Here is a 27,250-nt window from a genome sequence, read left to right as displayed (position 1 = left end):
AATTCATCATGCTCTTGAATTAACTGCATCCTTAAAGGACACATGAAATGGCTTGGCGAGCACAGTTGTTTTTTCCTGTGCTGGAATATTTCCTATTGAAACAGGAAGCTAGAGCAAAATTATTTGAAGGGTTGTCTTTTTTTTTAAATAGCCAATAGCCTTAGTTTACGTCATAGTCATGAACATAATTTTTTAGTTAGTAATTTTTTGAATGTTTTTGAAAGAAGTCTCTTATGCTCGCCAAGGCTTCATTTATTTGATCAAAAATACAGTAAAAACAGTAATAATGTGAAATATTATTCCTGTAATGGCAAAGCTGAATTTTCAGCATCATTGCTACAGTCTTTAGTGTCACATGATCCTTCAGAAATCATTTTAATATTCTGATTTGGTTCTCAAAAGACAGTTGTGTTGGGTTTTGAAAACACATTTGTGCTGCTTAATATTTTTGTGAGAACAGTGATACATTTTTTTTCAGGATGCTTTGATGAATAGAAAGATCAAAAGAACAACATTGAAATAAAAAAAATTTTTTTTATTAAACCTTTTTTTATTCAGCTTCGTTTCTGAATAAAAGTATTAATTTCTTTCAAAAGAAAAATCGTATAGACCCCAAACTTTTGAACAAGTGTACATACTGGTGTTTCTTTAACTATGGATAAATTTGGGTAAATCACATGTCTCATGCTTTTCAGTGACACTGTTGTCTCACTAGTAAACAAAGTACAATTTCTTAAAAAACAAAGTTACTGGAGCAAAACTGTTGTGGAATGGGTAACTATGGGTAAATTTGGGTAAATCACATGTCTCATGCTTTTCAGTGACACTGTTGTCTCACAAGTAAACAAAGTACAATTTCTTAAAAAACAAAGTTACTGGAGCAAAACTGTTGTGGTGGAAATGACAACAGAGAGTGTGGAACAGTCAATTTCACTTTTTATCATACTTTTTTAGACAAAGTCAGGGATCTGAGTAAAACAGTGTGTGTGTATATACACCATTTAGGCCTAACATTATGATCACTTTCCTAATATTGTGTTAGTCCCCTTTTGCTGCCAAAACAGCCTTGACCCGTTGAGGCATGGACTCCACTAGACCCCTGAAGGTGTGCTGTGGTATCTGGCACCAAGATGTTAGCAGCAGATCCTTTAAGTCCTGTAAGTTGCAAGGTGGAGCCTCCATGGATCGGACTTGTTTGTTCAGCAGATCCCACAGATGCTCGATTGGTTTGAGATCTGGGGAATTGGAGGCCAAGTCAACACCTCAAACTAGTTGTTGTGCTCCTCAAACCATTCCTGAATCATTTTTGCTTTGTGGCAGCGTGCATTATCCTGCTGAAAGAGGCCACAGCCACCAGGGATTACCGTTTCCATGAAAGGGTGTACGTGGTCTGCAACAATGCTTAGGTAGGTGGTACGTGTCAAAGTAACATCCACATGGATGGCAGGACCCAAGGTTTCCCAGCAGGACATTAGCCAAAGCATCACACAGCCTTCGCCAGCTTGCCTTCTTCCTGGTGCCATGTGTTCCCCTAGGTAAGTGACGAACACACACCCGGCCATCCGTGTGATGTAAAAGAAAAACGTGATTCATCAGACCAGGCCACCTTCTTCTATTGCTCTGTGGTCCAGTTCTGGTTCTCATGTGCCCAATGTTGGCACTTTCGGTGGTGGACAGGGGTCAGCATGGGCACCCTGACTGGTCTGCGGCTATGCAGCCCCATACGCAACAAACTGCGATGCACTGTGTATTCTGACACCTTTCTATCAGAACCAGCAAAATGTTCACTTGCTGCCTAATATATCCCACCCACTAACAGGTGCCGTGATGAAGAGATAATCAGTGTTATTCATTTCACCTGTCAGTGAATAGTCAGTTATATAAAGTTTATCATATAACAGAAAAAAAATCTGGAATTCTGGTCACTGGTGCTGTTGTGTTACATGTCAGAGTGCTGCCCAAAAGCCTATAGCCTGAACAAAAAAGTGTTAGTTTTAACAAAAATCACCCCCTGGGATACAAAAGTGTCAAAATTTTAAGAAACACCCGTACACAGGTGCTCATATTCATCTAGGTTTTTGAGGCACCCTGAAGTGGAATACACAAGTACACTATTGATATTTCTACTGATTCAGGTGTTCATTATGATCAGGCTCTGATTCACAGGGAAAAAAGATGTATAGGATCCTGCTATTTGGATACAAACAGGAGAAAGAGAGAGAGAGAGGACACAGAAAAAAGTTCTGGAAAGCCAGCATGGCAGTTTGGTGCCAGACCGGATAGCGTTCCGGATGCCACTCCACCTGGGAAAGTGACTGAAGTGGAGCAACTCTGGAAAAATAAGGGGGGTAAATTAGGACGATAATTAAAACAGAGTGCTGACAGAAGGAGAGAAGTTCAGCCAAGAGTCTGGCACAACAAACACTCAGTGCCTTGAGACGTCGGTCTAGTCGTACAGTACCTACCGGCTGGAAGACTTCAGGACACATCACAAAACCACTAACGGTATACTTACGGAGGTGACACTCCACGTCAATGGTGTAAAACAAAAAGGCAGAAATAGACAAGGCATTTCCTTCAACAGGAATTGCAAGAGCATGCAGCAATTATGCTTCTGAATCCTAATTTTTAAGACCATTTACACATCTAAAGATGTTCAGACAGGTTATATTTGCCTAGTCATTTGGTTTTTAATATTAAATACAGGCTGGGGAAGTTTACATCAAGTGTAACAGGAAATGCAGACACCACAGCATATTATTTTGAGAACCTCATTCTGACAGCAACCCCAGCAGCAAAGACACATATGCATAAAGTGTTTTCAGCAAACAGAGCTGTTCTTTGTTTAGATGGTACACACTGCTCAGCTCTCAGTCTCCATGTGTGTCTCTGTGGCCCTCAGTCTCTTTTCAGGCTTTCGTGTAGAGCAGACACTCCTCAAACACACCGGCCCACACGCATACACAAACACAATAAACAGTGGCGCCTGTCTTCATCTTCATTTATTCCCCAACCAAAAAACACACACACACACGGTCACGCACATGCACCCGTCACACACAAACAGCCTTTCTCTGAGGAACGCAAATGCTAAAAGTTCTGTGAGTGTTATTCATCAGTGTTTTGAGACAAATGGATAGAGACACCATTCATCTGTTTGATTTACTGTGTGAAAAGCACACTTCATTCACACTGTGTCCACAGATCGGCCGGTTACACGTCCTCAAATCACTTTCTTACATGGGTTAGCTGGTATCTTCACAAGTTTTCTGACACATTACCTACACATCATGCCTGAAAGGAAGTGAGTCGCACTGTTTAGTGACCCATTCGCCCTGGCGGGCACATGGTTTTTCCAAACAGAGTCCTCATTGAGGCAAAGTGATAAAATCAAGCGGGAAAAGTTAAACTCTAAATAACATAGCGTATTAATGTTAGTTTTGATCAGGAGACAGTCTGTCGGAAACCTCTGGGATGTTTTTACAGAAAAAAATTATTCCACAGCTGTCAATCCGCCCTACACAGTGAGACTTTTCAAGAAACGCTACCTTTAAGGAGGAGTCCAGCAAATGGTCCAGGATTTAAAGCATGTGAGTTGATGGAAATGCAATGGGAACAGAATATGTGAGTGACAAGAAGTTATAAGAGAAGTTATTTTCCTTAATGCATTTTCCTCTAATGCTTTACGTCTTTGGTTGAACCAAAAATTTTTATTATTAATGTTTATTAACGTTTTTCCAAAACCCAGTGAGCTGTCCTATGTAACACCATGGAAGCTCATACACAATAAACAAATAGAGCTAACAATTTCAGTAGATATATGTGACCCTGGACCACAAAACCAGTCATAAGTCGCACAGGTATATTTGTAGCAATAGCCAACAATACATTGTATGGGTCAAAATGATAGATTTTTCTTTTATGCCAAAATTATTAAGATATTAAGTAAAGATCATGTTCCATGAAGATATATATCGTAAATATATCAAGAATTTATTTTTGTAAGTGGATATGCATTGCTAAGGACTTCATTTGGACAAATTTAAAGGCGATTTTCTCAATATATTGATTTTTTTGCACCCTCAGATTCAGATTTTCAAATAGTTGTATCTCGGCTAAATATTGTCCTATCCTAACAAACCATACATTAATGGAATGTTTTATTCAGCTTTCAGATGATGTATAAATCTCAATTTCAAAAAATGTTTTTTTCTTTTATTCACCAAGGATACATTATACATATGGATCAAAAATTGATTGAAAAATTCAAATAAATGCTGTTCTCTTGAACCTTCTATTCATCAAAGAATCCTGAAAGAAAGTATTTTTACAAAAATATTGAGCAGCACAACTGTTTTCAATATTGATAATCATAAATGTTTCATGACTCAGCAGCAAATCAGCATATTAGAATGATTTCTGAAGGATCATGTGACACTGAAGACTGCAATGATGCGGAAAATTCAGCTTTGCCATCACAGGAATAATTTACTTTTTAAAATGTATTAAAATAGAAAACAGTTATTTGAACAAAAACATCATCAGAGCTCCTACCTCAGGGGAATCTTTCAAGATTATCTTAAAGCTGCAGGCTGTAACTTTTTTTTGGGTTAAAAATGATACAAAATAAATTTTTGAGCAGGTACATAACCAGCCAGTGTTCAAAACTATCTCCTTACCTTAGCCCGATTTACAACGGTAAGTTTGTAATAATGTTTTCTAATTCGAGTGGTATTGGTAGGTTTCCGCTGGAAATTCGAGCATGTTGCCATTTGTCTTTGCGTCATTATGTCACATCTGTTTACACAAAGTAGTCCAAGCTAGTAGGCTATATGGCATGTGACAGATCATTTATAGCCTTTTCTCACAGCAGCTGGAATAATTAAACTTATCATTTTGATGGCGGATTGTATATGACAAATTAACATTAGAGATTAGACTGTACAGAAATTGAAATCTACAGGTGACGCTAATACACACTAAATACACATAGTCACGCAATGCTGATGTTGTTAACATTATCAATTTGAAAACAAAGTATAACAATAATAATAATTTGCACGGTTTGATGTGATATGAGCTAAGTGATCGTTAGATTTAGTCACCATTGATAGTGTGTTTTATTGTAATGCTTTTTTTCCCTCAGTTGGTCAGAACAAAAGTGGCAGATTTGTTACTTTGTTCAGATTACATTTTCCGGTGAAAATTATTATTTTGGTCATACTTCCTGTGATTCCAAAGTACAGTATCCACCAGTGCGGTGACTGACAGCCACACATTCTCCTCAAAACATTAGATTCATCCGCGCTGAGGAGCCGTGACAACCCACTTAAAGATGATAATACCGTAAATAACTGCAATTGCAGTTTCAAACAGAGATGGCGACAAAGAGGCAAAACTTACAGACTGCAGCTTTAGAAATGCATAACATGCCAGAATCCTTTCAGGAGACAAGAGACTGTTCTGTTTGAATGGAAGTCAAAAGAGAAGATGCATCAGTGTGCAGAACCTGATTTCACTAAATGCAACATGTTCCTAGATCAACATCGTTGTTGATCCATGGAGCAACATTCCCATTAACCAATCGTAATTGAGTTTACAGTTTGTCAAGTTTAGGCTTACAACCAGGGTTAGGTGCTTCTACATCAGTGTTATTCACCTATCATTTCCCTCTGATTTTAGGGAGAACTTATGGGTAGAGTTTGGTTTAGGGGTAGGGATATGGTTAGGACTAAATTTTCGGACTAGAATGTTGTTCCAGGATCAACAAAACATGTTGACCCAGAAACGCATCTAACTCGTACCATCAGTATGCTGAAAAAACTGCTTTTATGTGGAAAAAATTGGGCACACAGTAAATGTACTGCCTGTCTGCTAATCTTCAACATGTTTGCCATGACATATACATTGTATTCATTGTATTTGCTATATCTCTGTTTTATAGGAGAAGTCACAGACAATTTTGCAACACAGTATCCGCAAATGCGACTGATCATCGTAAAACAATTTACAAGGCAACATTTCCTGCACAGAAACTCATGACATCATCTTTGGTTTATCACATAAATGTCCAACGTCTCGCTCTCTATTTGGAAGTATTGCAATGGTCAACACAATAAATAAGGCATAAACATGAGTATATTTGAAAAAGGCGTACATACAATTATATCTATAAACTTCTAACGCATAGAAACTGCCATTCAGTCAGTCAATTCCAGCCCAACCCAAAGTTATGAAGACCAACATGGCCTTTTTGTTCTGATGATAACCATGGTAACAGGAAGGGCAGATGGGGCACAGAGGATAAGAGATTGAGTGGGAAGAGCAAGGGAAGAGGGGAATAAAGAAAGAGGGATGGGGGGGTTTGGGGCCGGTAATGAGTTTTAGGAGCGGCAGGATGGAAACAGGATGAGAGTCTCCAAGAGACTCGTTTAATGCAGAACAGAGGGAGTTTTATACCCGCTTCTGAGGAAGACCTTTTTTGTTTTTCCACTTCCGCTCTCTCATTTGGGTTTGAAGGAATGAGAAGGTGGGCAGAGATGATTTGGCTCATTGTTCTGTTTGTCTGTGATTAGGGATATTAAATTCCAAATGTATTTCACAGAGTGGTTATTGCATGACCAACATCTAATGAGCTTGTCACATGTTATCATCATTAATAATGTACTAAAAGGGATTTTTTTTTTTTTTTTGGTCTTGATAGTAGGAGCAGGTTACCAACATTCTTCAAAACATCAAAAATAATTGTTGGTTTAACTTAAAAAAAGTAAGTTATCTGATTGCCTTAAAATTTTGAGTTCATTGAAATTAAAAATTTTAGTTAATACAATGAAGGCGACTGGTTTAATCAACAGATACTCAAAATATTATGTTATCTGAACGATATTAATTATTGAAATTGATTTGATAAAAGTAAAAATGTTGTGATAAATCATGAAAATATTTTTTTACAGTTCAGAAGAAATAAAGTCATACAGGTTTGGACCAACATGAGGGTATGGAAGCCCGTTTCCGCCACTAAATAAAAAAATAAAAACAGTAATTGCGATTTTTTTCTCACAATTACGAGTTATAAAGTCACAATTCTGAGATATAAACTTGCAATTGCATGATATAAAGTCAGAATTGTGAGATATAAACTCGCAATTGCGAGAAAAAAAAGTCAGAATTGTGAGATATAAACTCGCAATTGTGTAATATAAAGTCACAATTGTGAGAAAAAAAAGTCAGAACTGCGAGAAAAAAGTCAGAATTGTGAGATATAAACTTGCAATTGTGTGATATAAAGTCACAATTCTGACTTTTTTCTCGCAATTCTGACTTTTTTTTCCTCACAATTGTGACTTTATATCACGCAATTGCGAGTTTATATCTTGCAATTCTTGCTTTATAACTCGCAATTGTGAGAAAAAAAGTCAGAATTCTGAGATAAAAAGTCTCAATTACTGTATTTTATTTTATTTAGTGGCGGAAACGGGCTTCCATATGAGGGTGAATAAATGATGACAGAATTTTAATTTTTGTCTGAACTATCCCTTTAAATCAAGCCGAAATGAGAGATGGAAAAGGTTTAAGAAAACCATTTTTCCCCATACAGGATACACACACACACAAAGTTTAGTCAGGAGTGACTCTCGCAGCAGGAAGCTGACTTATTGGATCTACTTTCTTAAGAAGCCAGGGGTGAAAATAGATTAAAGCCCACCCTGCCGAGTGAGACAGAGACGGGGTGTGTGAGTGTGTGCGAAAGAGATGAAAAGTTCTTCAAAGTTGTATCATAAAGTATCTGATTCCAGTGCTGTAGATAACACATCTAACAAAATACACACATACTTGTGTTTGAGGACACAAGTGTGTGGAGAGGAAATGATAATGAAAAACACACGTTTTGACATGATGGCAGGTGACATGTTCATACATCTAAAACTGTTTGAACAAATGCCTTTTACAAAGACGCCTGGTTAAATATATGTGATGACAAACTGAAACAGCTTTACAATGTCTGAGATTCCCAGCAGGGCCTTTATAATGCCTTATATTTTGGCAAAGTATTTTTCCTTGTTTTAATCATATATTTTAGATATTCACTACCTATCAAAAATTTGGGGTTAATAAGATTTAAAAAAAAATATATATATATTTTTATAGAGTAAGGATGCATAAAATTGATCAAAAGTGAGAGAAACATTTTTTTTTTACATTGTTAAAAAAGATTAATATTTCAAATAAATTCTGTTTTTTTCCCAATCATAGAATCCTGAAAAAAAAATGTATCACAGTTTCCACAAAATATTAAAGGGTTAGTTCACCCAAAAATTACATTTCTGTCATTAATTACTCACCCTCATGTCGTTACAAACCCGTAAGACCTTCATTCATCTTCAGAACACAAACTAAGATATTTTTGATGAAATCCGAGAGGAAAAGCAACCTCCTATAGAAAGCAACAAAATTATCACATTCTCGGTCCAGAGAAGTAGTAAAAACACTGTTAAAATAGTCAACGTGACTACAGTGGTTCAACCTTAATGTTATGAAGCGACAAGAATACTTTTTGTGTGAAAAACAAAACAAAAATAATGACTTTATTCAACAATTTTTCCTCTTCCCTGTCAGTCTCCTACGCAGTTGACGCAGTGAACGCAGTTCAGCGAGTTCTAGATTACATTTTAAAATATATTAAATATTTCAGAAGACTTCTTTCAAAAACATTTCAAATAATGTATTCTCTAAAAATATGATTATACTGACATCTATTATGTATAAAAATGATATATTGATTTTTTTTCTACTGCAACACAAGATTTGTTTTTTCATAGTGTAGTGATATGAGTCAGTGAAAATGCCCACAAAAATGATGTCCTGGGACCCATAAGTTTTACTGACATGTATTGTAACTTAAAAAAAGAAAAATGTAAAAAAAAAAAAAAAAAAAAATTGTAAAAAAAATAAATAACCCACACACTTTGATGAAAAAAAAAAAACATTGACCAAAAAAAAAAACATTGACCAAAAAAAATCAACAGGACACAATAAGTTCTTATATAAGCACATTAGCATGGATGACTTCAGAACAGTTCAAGGAGGAAATGAACTGTATAAGAGAAATGAAAAAGTGTAAATTGAAATGAATGACAGGCCGGACACGGGATGTTCTTACTGGTGCTGCAACGCTAATGCGGTTTTTGCTTCCTTTCATTTTCTCTCCCTCTATCAAAAGCAAAAGGAGTCAGTCTGGAGTGTTTATGCATCAGAGGCTGGCACCAGCGGAGATAAAAGAGATTTTATCCAAATAGCACAGAGAGGACAGAAAGGGCACAGGGACAGTGAATAGCTGTATACTGACTCGCTTCACTTATTCATCCATCTATTGATCTATTCATCCGATGCTCTCTCATCTCTGTTTAGAACTCAGTATGGGCCTTGCTGGTGCAAATACCAGCAAAATATTGTCAAAAAAAAAAATATTCTCCCATTCTGCCATGCAAGGATTATGGCCAGAAAAAGCCTCAGATTCTTAAATTATGTATTCTGTCAACAGATGTTTGCCAACCATGAAATAGGATGCAGATTTCCCAACACTCTCGACCATGTAGTTCATGAGCCTTGGCTCTAGGTGAAAGGACAACAGTCCACACTGTCCACATGTTCTGCAAACATAAAACTGTCCCGCCAGTTTAAACAGAAAAAGAAGAAAAGAACATTTATTAAGAAATAAGCATTTCACGCTCAAATCTCTCATTTCTTCTTTCATATTTCATATATACCCCTCCGTCCCTTCCCCCAGAGGGCCCCAATGTCCGTTATCGCTGTTCTTGGGGCAGAATTCGGTCTTTCTTCTCTTCAAAAGCTCCCGACTGTCCAATCTCTCCAGTTATCTTTCTCTTCCTCTTTCTTTTTTCGCTCCCTCACTTCCCCTGGTGGTCTGTGCATTGGCAGACCACGGGAGGCAGATGACTCTTCCTTCTCTTTGAAATGAGAGAGAGAGAAAGCGAGGTAGAGAAAGAGCGAGAGAGTCAACAGCGTAGACATCAAACACGGCAAAGTCACGACAAAGGACATTTAGGAAAGAACTTTTGATCTGTTCCACACTCCACCTCCCTCTGCCCTCTTTAAACCTGCCTATTAAAAGTGTAACTCGAACCAGGTTTGTTGGCACAGGAGGAGACATGTTTGGGCTACGATTACTCCTCTCAGGTCAAAGGTCATCGAATGGGTCTTGTTAGGTACACATGGGACTGTAACAGAGCTTAACTTGTGAATTTATAAAACATTTTGAAAAAGACTAATTGATTTGTTTTTAAAGGGATAGTTCACCCCAATATGAGAATATTGTCGTCGTTTACTCAAACTCATGTCGGTACAAACCTGTATGACTTTCTTTCTTTTGTGGAACAAAAACAAGAGTAGTTTAGCAGAATGTTCAAGCTGCTACAATGACAGTGAATGGTGAACATGGGGTGTCAAGCTTTTTTTTTTTTTTTTTTTAAAGTTGTCCATAACTTTTTCTGAACCATTTTTTTTCCTCTGAAATAAAGCTGCAAAATGAACGAATGCATTAAATAACATTAACTAACAATGAGCAATACATTAGTTAAAGGATTTATTCATCTTATTAATGTTAGAAATTCAAGTGTTCATTGTTAGTTCATGTTAGCTCTGGTCCATTAAATATTAGTGGACAACTTTTGATTTTAATAATGGATTAGTAAATGTTGAAATTAACATAAACCAAGATTAATAAATGCTTTAGAAGTATTTTTATTTATAGTTCATGTTAACTAATGTAGTTAACTAATGTTAACAACTAAAACTTTATTGTAAAGTGTTACCAAGTACAAAAAGCCAAAATTGACATAAAATATAAAAGCTAAATAGAAAAAAAAACACTAAGAAAAATGACAAAAGAACATTATAAAATAACTAAAACTAAAATGAAAACTAAAAAATAAAATCGAATTCAAAATATTAATAAATTCCATAATAGTGAATATTATTTATTCACTATTACTAAAATAACACGGACCCTATAATAGCTTTATGTGAGGAAAAGACCAAAATAAGTTGCCTGATCAATTCTATTTGCTTCAGTTACTGTAATATGTAATTCATACCAGGTTTTCCATCTATGATTCCAAATGTTATCATTTACATGTACATGGGAACCACCTGCAACACAACAAATGTGTACACATACAAAGCTATTGTATGATTTCAGAAAATTTTAATATAGCACAAGAGTCATATGAACTACTATTATGGCACTAATTTTTTTTAGGCCCTTTCACATTTACTGTATGGAAAAAAAAAAAAAAAACAGATTGAAAATCCTGCTAAATCTCTTTTTATGATATGTGGAAGGAAGAAAATCATTCAGATATGGAACAATAATAGTTATTTTAATTTAATTTAATTAATGACATTAATTAAAATATATATTTTTGGCTGAACTATCCCTTTAAAATGATTTCCATGTATATTCGCAGGCCTATAAATGCATTGAGCTGTATGTGATTACGTTAAACCAATGTTTTGTTAATCTCAAAAGAACCCGAATCTACACAGTCACTTTGGCACAGTTGGAGAGATGGAGATATTCGGCAGGAGAGACGAACTGTTCGCTTTCATTCTGCCACTGGAGAGAGGGAACAAAGGACAGAGTTCAAAGGTCAGAACTGCAGGCCTCAAAAGAGTACAAAACAAAACATACAAACACACATACCAACACACACAAAATACAAGCCTAACACCAAGCATAAAAACAAAAAAACGCCCACACACAATACACACATGCATTTTATTATTAAGTATTAAAATCTGTATGCAATTTGCTGTGCAACAGGATGTTTTTGAAAGAAGTCTCTTTCAAAAGGCTCCATTTATTTGATAAAAAATACAGTAAAAAAGTAATAATGTGAAATATTATTACAATTTAAAATAACTGTTTTCTATTTGAATATACTTTAAAATATAATCTATTCCTATGATGATGACAAAGCTGAATTTTCAGCATCATTACTCCAGTCTTCAGTGTCACGATCCTTCAGAAATCATTCTAATCTGCTGATTTGGTGCTCAGTTATTATTGGTGCTCAAATATTAATAACGGTTCTTATTATTATATATATTTAATCTGTTTTGGTTTCGTTTTCTAGGACTTTTAGTTTGCTCATCTTTGTTTCCTGTTTCCTTGTTCTTATGTTCCCATTTGTCATTTGTTTCCATGGTTATTCATTATATAATTAATTAGCGCACACCTGTTTGTATTTGAGTTCAGTATGTTGTGTATATCTTGCCCTCTGTTTATTCAGTTCACTTTTTGGGGACTGTTTGTGTTAGAGCTTGTGTTTATGCCTACACATTGTTTCGTTTGTGATTACCTACATTACTTGATTTACTTTTGTTTAATAAATATGCTTAATTTGATCCGCCTCACCTTCCCTTATCTTCATTTGACTCTTAAGACGTGACAGACCTAAAAATACCTAAAAATACATTTAAATTGCAGCAGTTAACATTGACTCTGGAAGAAGCTGCAAGGGACTAAACGGAGGAATTATTTTTATTTTTCAGGGTGGTCAAAGTTTAGAGGACTATGTGGATGAGTTTGTAAACATCTGCCACCGTGCGATGACTTCACCCTCATGGAAGGTTTCTGTGTGGGCTGGATAAGGACATTCACTTCTTATGCCAAAGGGGGATACCTGCTGGAGTTTAGAAGAATACATCAACTTTGCTCTGTGGGAGGACGGATCCTCCTTTATCATAGGCAATGCTGAAGAGGAGAACATCACCATCGTCCAGCCCCACCTTACACCCTTCGTCACATCGCAAAATCCAGAGCCCAGTCAGCCATTACCCCCTTGCACGGATATTAAGCCAGAGCCCACCGCAGATGCACGAGCCAGCGCCAGTGGAGAAAAGGACTGAGCCAGTCATCGCCCTGGAGCCCAAGCCTCACAAAACGTCTGACCATGTACATGAGCCGGCAATATTATCTATCATCATGGGACAGCTAGTGGAGTACGAGGGAATGGAGGAAGACCCCACAAACACTCCCACCACTGAGGGTGAGCTGAAGATGACCTCTGCAATATTTATTGCTTAGAAGATGATGCTTACCTTAATCTCCCGTCCCCGCTGGTCCCGTCCAGCTCGAAGTCTCCCGTGTTTCCACTGGTTCCAGCCTCCCTCTCCTGCTTCCTCTTCAAAAGTCCTTATCCTCTTCAAAAGTTCAGCCCCGCCTCCACTGATTTCCTTAATCCACTTGGCTTCTCCTATGATGCCACTCTATTGTGTGGATTTGCCTCGGGTTATCAGGTCTCCAGCTTCGCCCAGGCAAGTGGATGCCCCGGCACCGCCTCCAGCCCCTGATCCCGTCACTCCACTTCGGCCTGTCGACCTGTCAGCTCTGCCTTGGCTCCTCCCTCCCTCAGCTCCACCAGATACCATTGTCCTTATGGCTCCATCGGGCTCCCTTGTCCCTCTGGCTCTGCCTTGGTCAGAAGTCGCTCTGCCTACGCCAGGGACCTCTGAGCTGTCCGCTGCACTCCATCTCTCCACCCCTTTGGCTTCATTTGGCTCCACCATTTCTCCGGCTCCACCTTGGTCCTCAGTCCCACTGGCTCCACCTTAGTCATCTGGCACCCTGGCTCCATCTCAGACACTTGTCATTGCAGCTTCGCCTTGGCCACTAGGACCATTGGCCTCCCTGGCTCCTCCCACAATCATTGCCACCCTGTTTTTTTCTGCCAGTGCCTCTTCCTTTGCCCTCCTCCAGAGCCCCCACCCTCCCTTCCTCATTTGGACTTTACAGCGCGTGGATGCGCTTTCCTAGGAGAGGGCATTAAGTCACAATTATGCCCAGTTTAATCTGTTTTCGTTTCGTTTTCTAGAACTTTTAGGTTACGTTCACACTGTCAGTCCAAATCCGATAATTTGTGTATCCGATTGGAATCTGATCTAAAATGATTGTCATCCACATTTTGTTTCGCAACTGTTCAGATCTGATTTATGTGTCCATGCGCTCTTTCGTTTTCCGAATATCTGCATTGGCTTCTATGGTAATGACGATGAGTTGGTAGGCATATGCCAAAAACAACAACCACCACAGCATGGAGGGGTTTGCAATACAGGCGTTGTCTCCTTTACAACATGACATTGTGTAGCCGCCACACTGGACTATTGCATTACGATGAGGCAATGGCAGAAACGTAAGAAGCTGGTATGAGCGGCTTTATTCAGCGTTATCATCTCTGCTGGTTTCAAAACATGTCTACATTATATTGTTATTCTGCTCGTCCGACAATTTACAACAATACAGCCTTGTTTCTGCAGCAATTTTCAGCATGTTTCCTATAATAACATGTGACGTTTATGTTTTACATGGTGTGAGAAAGTCACAAACCATGCGAAATCTGATCAGAGCAGTCAGACTGAAACGGATTTCCAGAAATGCGATTTGAATAGAATTTCAAACCACATATGAATGTAGCTCGAAATGGATTTGTAAAAATCACATTTCATGTGATTTTTGGCCGTTCAGACTTGCTAAATCTGATCGGATTTCAATTATGCACAATTATGCACAAAAATCGGATTTGGACTGACAGTCTGAACGTAGCCTTTGTTTGCTCATCTTTGTTTCCTGTTTCCTTGTTCTTATGTTGCCGTTTGTCATTTGTTTCCATGGTTATTCATTATATGTTTGATTAGCGCACACCTGTTTGTATTTGAGTTTGTTATCTTGTGTATATCTCGCCCTCTTTTCATTCAGTTCATTGTCAGGGATTGTTTGTGTTAGAGCTTGTGTTTATGCCTACATTCTGTTTCGTTTGTTTTTATCTCATCGTCTGTATTACCTGATTTACTTTTGTTTAATAAATATGCTTAATTTGATCTTCCTCACCTTCTCTTATCTTCATTGGACTATTAAGACATGACAAAAATCAATGTTGAAAAGATGTTTTGTTTTTGTGGAAACAATGATACTCCATGATTTTTTTCTTTGAATACAAAGTTCAATGAACAGCATTAATAGCATAAAAGTTTTTTACTTACCCGGTAGTGTTATCATGGTTTCTACAAAAATATTAAGCAGCAAAATCTCTTGTCAACACTGATAATAATAAGAAATGTTTCTTGAGCACTAAATCATTCCAAACTTTTGACCGTTAGTGTATCAATACCAGGCAGAGAAAACTGCACAAAATAACTTTAAAGAATTGATATTTGAAGTATGAGAGGATATGAAGTCAGCAGTTTGTATATAATGCTTTCATCCGGGACAAGTGTGGACAACGGAGAGACATATTAACGAACTTACAAAGAGATTAAAGGGACCATTGCCTGATTCAAATACTGCTAAAAGGCCAATGTAAGAAAAAACACATCAATAAATGTCATAGCTTTAAGAGCTGCCACAAACAAACGCTCAAGGACAGTCGGGTTGTGTTTACTCTCTGCTTGGTGTGTGTGTTGGTGTGTATGTGTATGCTAGTGTTCGTTCTTGAAACTTTCAGGGAACATGTCTCTACAGGGTGTGTCATAAGCATGTAATCTTGGGAGAGTGCTCATAAAATGTCCTAAAAGCTTTCTAAGGGTCAGTGTTTGAGTAAGTGCACATGTTTGTTTAACCATCTTTGTGTGTGGTTTATGTTCCTTAGGGTCTCAGGCGTTATGTAATGCATGTCTTCTGCAACTTATTAAGGCTTTCAGTGATGTTTATATGTGTGTGTTTCTGTGTATGTGTCACATAGCAACCTGGTGGTCATGTTCAGTATGTGTTTTGGCTGGAACTGCATAACTATAAGCTTAAAGCAATAGTTCACCCAAAAATGAAAATTCTGTCATAGTTTACTCACCTTTATGTAATTTGAAAGAGTTATATAGCAAAATGTCCAAGTTGTTCTTATAATATAATAGTGACCATCATTTTAGATTACTGCTTGTTCCTCACACAAAGCTATATGACTTCAGAAGACTCGGAAAACAACAAAAGATGCATGGCTACTTTTATTTTTTGGTGAACTATTGGCGCTTTTCCACTGCATGGTACGGCTCGGTACAGTTTGCTTAAATAGTACCACCTCGGTTGAGGTTCCAAGCGGGCCGTACCGATACTAAAACTTGAGGTGTAAACACAGCAGATCACTGATTGGTCAGAGAATTGTCACTACCAGCATCATTGGATTTGCGACACGAGTAGATGGCAGTAGAGGCGGCGCAACAGTGCAGTGGAAAAGCAAACCGAGCCGAGTCGAGTCGTACCACGCAGTGGAAAAGTGCCTATCTCTTGAATTCAAATATTCATGCAGACCACTAAAAAGCCCATTATATCCAGATAATACTCTGTTCAGTTTGCAGTGATATGGAACCATTAAGGAGGAGAGGCCCACCAGATAACATTCCTAGACAGAGAAGAAAATAGTTTTAGAGACAAGGACATTTTTTGCTGCACTTGCTGAAGAAGGGTCATGGTATCTCAAGTGAGCTTTTGAGAGATATGATGAATATATATATACATATATATATATATATATATATACATATACGTTCGAGATCTGCTATGCTGCTGCTGAGCAAATACAATAATTTGTTTAGCTTAGTCAAAATAACAAACAAAGGAAAGGCTGCTGCAAGAAATGGTAGACCCCCGTAGCAGATCTCTACAGGTGAAACTGGGGAGGAGGAGGGATAACCGAAGCTTTCATATCGCACAGCGATCACAGCACAGACTAGGGTACGATATAAATGATTACATGGATTTGAAAGTATTTCTGATTGGCTCGTGCTGCGGCGTTGAAAGAACCAATCTGCGTTTGTTAAAGTTTCATGCCTGAACTATGTATTAAAAACAGTGATATATTTAAAAGAACAGTTTTCTATTTTAATATATTTTAAAATGTAATTTATTAATGTGTATTTGCAAAACTGAATTTTCAGCAGCCATTACTTCAGTCTTCAGTGTCACATGATCCTTCAGAAATCATTCTAATATGCTATGTTGTCAATGTAAATGTTCAAAGGCATGACTAAAGGGTTTGAGCTCTATTGATGGCAAATACATGACCATAAACAAATATACATATAAGCACACATGCACTTACTCTATCTGTATGTCTTTCCCTCCATTACAGCATTGATGGTCAAGTATGTGACTGTGTAAAGAGGTGTGCTTCAATCTGAACTGTATCTCACTCAGTATCTCAAGGCAGATGGTCTGAGGTCAGACTCTAAAAGCCCAGGAGAGAGACTCCTATCTCAGCAACACTTTCCAGCTCATCTCCATCTACTCTACACAGATAGCACAAAAGCACAGCCGGCTAGCCTGCATATGGGCGGATGCATGTGACATCACTGAAACAAATGTGTCCTGTGGTTACTATGAAGGCAGATGGTTACACATTCAAAGCCGGTGTGATCATATGAGAGACTGTAGTGTTTGCCTCACAGATCCAATAAATGACAGACGGAGCCAGAAAACAGACTTTTGTCTAATGTACAGTTGCTCACAAAAGATAAACATGTAAATGGGTGTTATGCACAACAAACTTCCATACTTCCAAACTTCCATACTCTGTAAAAACAGGTTGCATCATTCAGGTCTTCTGTATGTTCTTTGTTAAATATAGAGCCATTTTACTCAAGATACCTTCATGTCCATCCAGATTAATATCTAAAAGTTTTTTTTTATTTTCAAAGTTCTTCTTTGTTCTTCACTCAAGGGTAAAAAGAAGTTTGAAATAGTGCAATGGTATACTGTTTTCGAACATTCTGATGCTGAACTAAGAAAAGAGCAGTTAAGAAAAAAGAAATCTGAATTAAGAAATCTGATCATAGGTGCTGTTTACACCTGGTATTAAGATGCGTTTTGGTCGAGTGGATCACATTCCCGTTTACACCTGGTATTTTAATCCATCTTTTTTGTCTACTTTCAACCACTTCTGTCCTGATTTCTTTGAGGGGAGGGTCTTTATCTTTTGATCTAACGGACAAAATAAGCCTGTGCAATTTACATACGAACGCACCCAGAAACGAGGGAAAAACACAGCATCAGCTTTCGTTTCTGCTTTGACAGCCACAAGATCACACCGAACACAGTGCATATTAGAAATCAGGAATGGTGCAAGAACATTGTTCTTTTGTCTTCAAACCAAAAAGTTTGGCTAGCGCGCTTCCCATAATGTTTACACATTAGGTCAGTAGGCGGTCTTTTGCGCTGTTTCAACACATTCAACCACATAAGCATTTACACTATGAAAGCAATCCGGTCGAATGCGTTTTAGACTACCTCTGGAAGTGGTCGAAAGTGGACAAGTTCAAAATGTTTTAGACCCCGTTTACAACTGTATTAAGTGTCGTTCACTTGAGATCCAATTGACCAAAACGCATCTTAATACCAGGAGTAAACAAGGCCATAGATGTGTTTGCACCACTTCTGCATTTCGCCATTCCAGTATATTCATGTTTTTACTCTTACTTAACCTTGATAGACTGAGCAAACAAATGAATCTGAAAAGATCACCATGTCAGTGAAGGTGGAGCCCCAGAGCACACCCACTTTTTATGTAATCATCATGGACCAATGGGAATTTAAACATAACAGCTGCTGCAAAATTTTCCTTAAGTATTGTGCTGGAGAGCTGTTTCTAACCACCAAAAAGAACACCAAAAAAACTGCTTAGTTTAAGCCAGATATGTTTAGAAATTAGTCACACACATGCATTCTTTGATTTAATTTTAAGTATATTTGGGGTTTAAAAGTATATTTTACGTCAACTAATTTTTAAATAAAAACTTCAACCAAAAATGAAAATTCTCATATCATTTATTCACTCGTGACCACGTTAAGCTCCAAAAAGAAAACACACACACACACACACACACGCACACACACACACGCACACACACACACACGCACACACACACACACACACACACACACAAAAACTTAATCCATCTGTGGTGTGCGCTTCCAAGCATCCTCAAGCCATTCAATATCATGGCTTTTTGTGATAAACAGTCCAAAATGTAAGTCATGAATCACAATAAATAAATAAATAATAACTTAAAACTGCTGGTATTTAATCATTGAGTAAGTGAGCTGAACAGTTTGTTTAGTACAAATGGTGAAACAAATTAACTGATTAATTTAAAAGATTCAGTTCAAAGGAATGTTTTGAAACCTGACAGATTCTGGCTCGCTATGGCTGCATCCGAAATTGCATACTCTCTTAAGTAGGTACTTATTTTAAATAAGTACTTTGCGATAGCTAAAAAGTATGTTATATATAGCATGAATGTGTGTAGTATGAATGTAATCTGGGCGCATCATGTGACCTACCAGTGTCAGTTTGCCATTCACAAATTCTCTTCCGTGGCCTCATGGGATATAAAATGCATAATTGTATACTCACTTCAGAATCTCGCCTAATCTTTTATGTGTACAGTGAATTCGGACATACTTCTTTTGTCACATACTTTGTTTTTCACCTACTATATAGTAGGGAAGTATGTGATTTCGGATGCAGCAAGAGCAAATGGCAAGAGCTTCAAAAAAACCTCTGAAAAAAACAACACCACACAGGTTTGGAGTGACATGAGGGTGAGTAAATAAAAGAACCATTCATTTAATGTGTTAACATTTAAGCACACATTCTGCTAATAGAAAGACCATCAAACATTTCAAGAAAAAGAGTTTGTCCTTCACTGCTTCAGTATATGTGTGGTGAGTAGGTGTCTAGTAGTTTTCTGAGTTAGTTAGTGCACTAACTTTCTCAAACCTGTGGGTGGCACAAAGATCACCTGTGTGCTGCCGTGAACTTGTGATTTATGTAAGCTTGACTGTGTATGTGAGAGGATTACATTTTCACTCTGGACTTTATCCACTGCTTCCTGCCAAGCTTTGCCAGTCGGTCACAATCAGACTAATGGAATGAAGTTTATCAGAGCAAGATGAACTTTGACCTTTAAAGCCTAAACAAGACTCGAGACAGGGTGAGGTTCATAATAGACACTTAGCCTATCGTATGTACAGAATTCCCACAAACACACACTCATTTTTAATTGAACACTGAATAGAAGGAAGATCAAGAGTGTCTTTTCCTGCTGCTGTAGGAAAGAATAAAAGCAAGGTATGACCTACCACAGAGAGGACAAAGAGATGACTCTGTAGCAGGTAAACCAAGACATCTGCTGAAACATGGGATGAAACACTGTCATCCATCTGAATTCTCTCTCTCTGTCTGTCTCGTTGCTCACTCTTTCTATCTCACTTTCTTTCTGGTATCAAAGCGACATTGCTTTGGCTAATCAGCTACTCCTTTGATCCCTGTCTGTCAGGACCCCTGGGGACTCTGGGTTGCCCTTTTATCTGCCTGACTACTGGGTCTTTTCAGAGAAAAGAGTGATAATCTGATTAACTGTAATACTTATCCTAGAAAGAGAGAAAAGGAGAAAGAGGGAGAGATAGAAATACAGAAAGAGGGACTGAGAGAGCAAAAGACAGAAATTGTTTGGGTGGGAAGGGGTGTGGAGACTTTGTCTCTTAAACTATGCACTGTCTTTTGGTGAAAATGATACAAAACAAATGTCTTAAATGAACAACAGTACACAAACTCTTAGTCCTGGACATACTAATCAGACTAAAACTGGATCAGCAAAGACAAAATTATTAAATATATATAAACAAACACATAGAAAGTCTGGCGTTTAGATTCACATGCAAATGCTGAGCCAAACATCTCTCTGCAGTAAGTATAACTGGCCTACTTTTACTGCTGTTTGTTTTCAGGGTAATTAGTTTGGAAGGACAAAGTTGCTCTACCTACTCCAACCCCCCCAGCAAATCATCCACTTCCTCCTCCTGTTTGTGCCAAGAACTCCCTTAAACAGCTCGCTCTCTCAGACACCTTTCTTATTTTAGTATCATTGACATACTGAGTTTATAATATTTTGAACTAGTTTTTACTTTTGTATTTTCCATTTTAAGTTTTAGTAATTTTGCTGTGTGCTTTTGTCATTATTATTAGTAGTAGTAATATTTAAACTATGTCTATATAGTTTTTATTTCAGTTTTTATTTCAGTTTTAGTTGCACACACTGCAAAGTGTAGAAAAGGCAAGCAATGAAGAGCAGTGAGACAGAGAGTGGAAGAGAGCGGACAGGTCTAGACCAGGCCAGATGGAATTAGATATGATGTCCTTTCAAGAAAATGTTTTGAATGGTCACTTACTTTAAGGGTGTTCTTTGATGGAACGCATGACGGATAGGAATGCGCAAGCTAGACGCACGATAAGAGCTGTGACAGTCTGAAATCATGCGAGAAAACAGTGAATTGGATTTCAGAACTTTCTTGCCTGAAAATGTAATAGTTCAATGAATGCCTATGTTTCTTATACTGACATCAAGTGGCATGGGTGTAGCATTACGCAAACGCAGTAGTTCTCAGTTACCGATGCCATTGTAGAAATTCGGTCTTCACAGTTAGACAATAATGTATTATGTGAATGAAAGTGTCCAATAATGGGGGTTATTGAGATAAAGCTATGTGATTTCAAAATGGCAACCCCTATGAGGTGACCTTCTCCATGTAATACATGTAAACAGCTTTTATTTGCTTATGCTATATTTTAAATAATATTTTATAGTAATATCTTATATATCAGCTTATATTATTATCTCATATGAATGTACACATCATTCAAAATGGTAAGATTTTTTAAAATGTTTTAATGCTCATCAAGGCTGCATTTATTTGATCAAAAATACAGTAACAATGATCAAAAACAGTATTTTTTAAAATATTTTTAATAAAAAAGTTGAAAAGAACAGCATTTATTTGAAATAGAAATCTTTTGTAAGATTATATATGTCTTTACTGTCACTCTTGATCAATTTAATATGGAAGCTTGTTTCCGCCACGTTGTTTAAAACAATTTAAAAGATAATTGCAACTTTTTATCTCGCGATTCTGACCTTTCTTCTCAGAATTGCGAGATATAAACTCGCAACTGTGAGTTATAAAGTCAGGATTTCAGGATATAAACTCACACTTGTGAGAAATAATGTCAGAACTGCGAGATATAAACTCGCAATTCTGACTTTTTTCTCACAATTGAGAGTTTGTATCTCGCAATTCTGACTTTTTTCTTGAAATTCTGACGTTTTTCTCGCAATTGCGAGTTTATATCTCGCAATTCTTACTTTTTTCTCAGAATCGTGAGATATAAACTCGCAATTGCGAGTTATAGAGACCAATTCTGAGGGAAAAAAGACTAACTTTTTTCTCAGAATTGCGAGTTTACATCACACAATTCTGACTTTATAACTTGTAATTGCGTGTTATAAAGATAGAATTGCGAGATATAAACTAGCATTCTGAGAAAAAAGTCTGAATTATGAGACATAAACAACAAAAACATCATTACGTAAAGTGTCTGCTGTTATTGGTTCATTTGGTTGTCTCTAAACAAGACGTCAGTGTGCTGATGTTGTTTTTTTCTCAGAATTGCGAGAATCGCAATTCTATCTTAATAACACGCAATTGTTACGCAGTGGCGGAAACAAGCTTTCATAATTTAATGCATCCTTGCTTAATAAAATTTCTTTAAAAAAAAAAAAAACCTTACTGACCCTAAACATGATTTAAACTTATTTTTATGTAGTAATTTTAATTTCTGCAGAGATAAAAAAAAAGGAAAGAAAAAGAAATAAAACTTTTCAATGAGGAACAAAATGACCTGGACTAATACAGGGACCTATTTATAAACATCTCTCTGTCTTATTGGTTTCAAGTCTTATCTTATTTTCATGAACACAAACAGCAGTCAAGCAAGATACAGTATTTCACTTCATCCAGGATATGTCTGTATGGTCCCTGCCTCCCTCCCCAGCTAAAGGCCTGTCCTTCACGTGTCAGTGGACACCCGCAACCACCACGGAAGAGCAGCAACAGACAGCAACATTATTATCTGTTACATCCTTAAAGAGATCTCTCCTGCTGATGTCTACCTGTCATGACATTTTTGAACACAAAGCTCCTTCATTGAAGTGGTGTGGTGGCATCCAGAAAAGAAAGCAAACAAGATTCAGATAAATCTAAAGAGATACACAGTTAGTCTCTTTTTTAGATACTGCCTTGCTATGGGAGAAGATAAATTGCCTGGCATACAGATGGATTAGTTAAAATCACTGGGATTCTTACAGGATTAAGAGTGTTCTGGCATTTCCATTGTGTTAGTGGGCTGGCAGGGTTTGGGGCCATTCATCCAAAAATAACATATGGCTTTAAGAGGGGGGAGAAAATTACCCAGCTGAACGGCAAAAACGACAGCAGCACACTGACAGCTTGTTTAGAGACAACCAATAACAGCAGACACTTTACGTAATGATGTTTTTGTTGTAATTTCTGATTTCAGTTTTTGCTTAAAAAAATGACATACATGCAATCAAAAGGCTAAAATCCACGTCTCAATCTGTAAATGAATGCAGACACCCTGGCCTGTACGCACAGCAGTATGACACACTACAGCAAAGGTTAGGTTACACTCATTTCAGCCTGTTCACTGTAATTGCATGGTTGTGTTTCCCATCAACCAAACCATTTCCAAACTCAACTCTCATTAAATACAGTGGGAGGAAATGTTTGCGTCTGAATGTGATGTTTTGGACTATATACGGAGAGATGGCCTCATTCACACAATAACAAGACTGAAACTGGATCTCTGATGCTTGGGAAGTTTAGGAGGAAATGAGGGTTTTTAAGAGGCAAAATTTATTTCAGAGATCATGCTTTATGACTCAGTTTGTCATCTCAAATGAATGATAAGAAATTCAGAAATCTTTCCTAAGAGTTTGTTTACAGTTTGGAAAGGGGGAAACTGACTGGAAATACTGTAGCTGCATAAAATCCTAATTTCCCAGACCACAGTGGAACTCGGAAATGTGTTTGTTTATTTTCATTGCAGTAAAAACCGATCTAATGGGGTTGGAATAACAGTTGCGGATGTGCACTTATGTGAATACGTTAAAATACACAATGCTCTGTGCTAGATATTACTGCCTATAGGAGCCAGTTTTTCTCTTTTCTTTTCTGTAAAAAAAATATTTTTCAAAGTTGTAAATAAAACAAAGATTATTAGAGTACAATGTTATTAGAGAAACTGTAAATTGATCTGACAATTTCAGTCTTTCTACTTCAAAAAGTTTAATTGAATGATACTTGGTGTTTCTGTCAGGATTCTGTTTAGCTTCATTTTTGTTGATGTGTCTGTTTATTTTATATGTTTTCAGAGCCCGTCCACACGGAGACGCATTAAGCTGTATCCTATAGGCGTTTAGTCCAGACGGATCCAGCGTTTTGGGAGCTTGAAACCACTATTTTTTGAAACTGGGTCCCAGAGTGGATAAATCTAAAAAAGACACCCTTGCATTTTAGTGTGTACAGCCAATCCGTATATTTTGTGAAACGATGATGTCATCACCCCACGTCTCGACCCTAGTCAGACACCGCTACGTCATGTAACAGCAACAACAACAACAACAACAACAACAGCAATAGCGGACTACATGCTTGTGTTCGTGCCGCAGAAGCTACTGAGTCTATTAGCTTTACTAAAGTAAAGCTTTATTTCTAAGCTTTACTAAAGTTTGTATACAGCATGCAAGGTTTATGCGCATGCTCCAAGTCTTATTCTCCATTTTTAGTGTATCACTGTGGCAGAATTACAGCGCCACATACTGGTCTGGCATGTATACTACATTGTTTTGGTTTCGTGTGTACGCAGATATTTCTTGAAAAGAGAGAGAAAAAAAAGATTGGATAAGGAAAGCTCTGGCTTCGTGTGGATGTGGCCTCAGTTTAGCGTTCTCCATGAGCTAGTTATGCTACATCCACATGAAGCCAGAGCTTTCCCTATCCGATCTTTTTTTCCCCCTCGTCTCAAGAAATATCTACGTACACACGGAACCACTGAAACGACTCAAAACAATGTAGTATACATGCCAGATCAGTATGTGGCGCTGTAATTCTGCAATAGAGATACACTAAAAACAAAGAATAAGACTTGGAGCATGCGCATAAACCTTGCGCGCTGTATACAAACTTTAGTAAAGCTTAGAAATATAGAAAAATATACGGACTGGCTGTGCACACGAAAACGCAAGTGCATCGTTTTCAGATGTATCCACTCTGGGACCCGGTTTCAAAAAACAGCAGTTTCACCTTCTGAAAACCCCGGATCCATCTGGACGAAACGCCTATACGATACAAAATTTTTGCGTATACAGCTAAACTCGTCTCCATGTGGACGGGGCCTCAGTTTTCTTAGTTAATCATTAGTTTAGTTTAGTTGATTATGTTCACGTGTCTCGTTTAGTTCCCTTGTTTGCTCCTCTGTATTTATACCCATTGTTCTGTTCAGTTCATTGTTGGTTCTTGTTGGATGTAAATATGGTTTGTTATTCTCTGTGTATTCTCTGAGTGTTTATTAAAGTATCCTTGTTTATTAATTTGAGTCATTCTGCTCCTTGACAGTTTCTTTGTAATTATTTGTAAAATTTACTAGCAATTTCTTTTTGCAAATGCTGTGTGCATTTTATCATAAATGTAAAAAAAATTAAAATACCACATCTATAAAATGAAGGAATTTCATATATTGAATTTCATGGTTATGCACCTAATATTACATTTTTGACAGTGTCAACCAAATGCTGCACCTATGATAGCAGCAGAAAAACTAAAATAACCATTAAAAGGTTAGGTCATTAAAAAATGAAAATTACCCCATGATTTACTTACCCTCAAACCATCGTAGGTGTATATGACTTTGTTCTTTCTGATGAATACTGAGTTATCTGAGTTATATTAAACAGTGTTCTGGCTCTTCCAAGCTTTGTAATGGTAGTGAATAGAGGATGAGATTTTGAAGCCCAAAAAAGTGCATCCATCCATCATAAAAGTTAACCACATGGCTCTGGGGGGTTAATAAAGGCCTTCTGAAGCAAAGTGATGTGTTTGTGTAAGAAAAATATCCATATTTAAAACGAGTGAACTCTAAAAAGAGTGAACTCTGACCCGATGCATGATGCAATGATGAACGCGGAAGTGCAGAGGATAGAGCAAAACAAAAGACCGGTCACAAATTATATTATATATAAGAGAAAAGGAGCTTGAGTTTGTTGCCCAACTATATTTGTTTGAACAGCGAGAGGCGTCAAAGCTTGCGCTATTCCTACATCGCATAAGGGATTACTCTTTTGGCGCAAGTCGACGTGTGTACGGCAGCAGCAGTTATTTAAGTTTTAAATATCAAAGGTTAGCGTCAGTTCTGGCAGGTCACGTCAGTCAAGCTCGCTTCAGCTGACTCCCAGGTGACTCACATCTACCTATAGGAATACGACGCCTATCACACCATCCATATATAAGCTCCTTAGTATTATCAGCAGCTATCGCATTTCTCAGGAGCTAATTACCCTCCTCCATCCCCAGCTCCTCCTCTTTTCAGTCAGGATTGGCCTTATGATTCCCCTGAATCAGACTAATTCTTGAAATATGTGTACATGTTAAATTATTGACATTAATGATATCTGCATATGTTGGTTCTGTTGTGTTTACCCTAAGGGGGGTTATTGCTGCTCTCCCTGCTCTTATCCATGCATGGATGCGCAGGAAGTTCTTGCCCAGAACAGAACCATACCGCCAATACAAACTCTATGCAATTATCAATCATATTTGACGATAGTGGTCTTGACAGAAAAGGATATTTTTCTTACACAAATGCATCGCTTCACTTCAGAAGGCATTAATTAAACTCCATGTGGTTATCTTTTATAATGGATGGTTGCACTTTTTTGGGCTTCAAAATCTCACCCTCTATTCACTGCCTTTATAAAGCTTGAAAGAGCCAGGACATTATTTACAGTAATATAACTCTGATTGTATTTGTCTGAAAGAAGAAAGTCATATACACTTAGGATGGCTTGATCATGGTGTAATTTTCATTTTTGAGCTATCCCAGAATTATATATTCTATACACTTATAGCATCATTCAAAATTTTGGGGGTGGAAAGATTTTGAAATTTTTTAAAACAAGTATCTGTTGCTCAACAAGGCTGCATTTATTTGATGTGATGGCTCAGCAGAATTTTCAGCATCATTATTCCAGTCTTCAGTGTCACATGATCCTTCAGAAATCATTCTAATATGCTGATTTGGTGCTCAAGAAACATTTCTTATTATTATCAATG

At 37.4% G+C, this 27,250-nt stretch overlaps 1 long non-coding RNA gene across 3 annotated transcripts in view; it reads right to left on the bottom strand.

Moving 5' to 3' along the window:
* LOC127523393 (uncharacterized) overlaps nt 1-27,250 on the bottom strand; it is a 97,846-nt gene that overhangs the window by 14,200 nt on the left and 56,396 nt on the right. Inside the window, exon 4 of one of the 3 annotated variants that reach the window (XR_007932864.1) lies at nt 7,474-11,635. The exons of 1 other annotated variant lie outside the window; for it this stretch is intronic. This is a non-coding gene — a long non-coding RNA (uncharacterized LOC127523393). Of the gene's footprint in view, nt 1-7,473; nt 11,636-27,250 lie in introns of those variants that run through there. One more of the 3 variants, XR_007932863.1, reaches the window with a different exon arrangement.

This window comes from Ctenopharyngodon idella, chromosome 12 (assembly GCF_019924925.1).
Source record: "Ctenopharyngodon idella isolate HZGC_01 chromosome 12, HZGC01, whole genome shotgun sequence".
NCBI lineage: Eukaryota > Metazoa > Chordata > Actinopteri > Cypriniformes > Xenocyprididae > Ctenopharyngodon > Ctenopharyngodon idella.
This window is presented reverse-complemented; position numbering and strand designations above follow the sequence as displayed.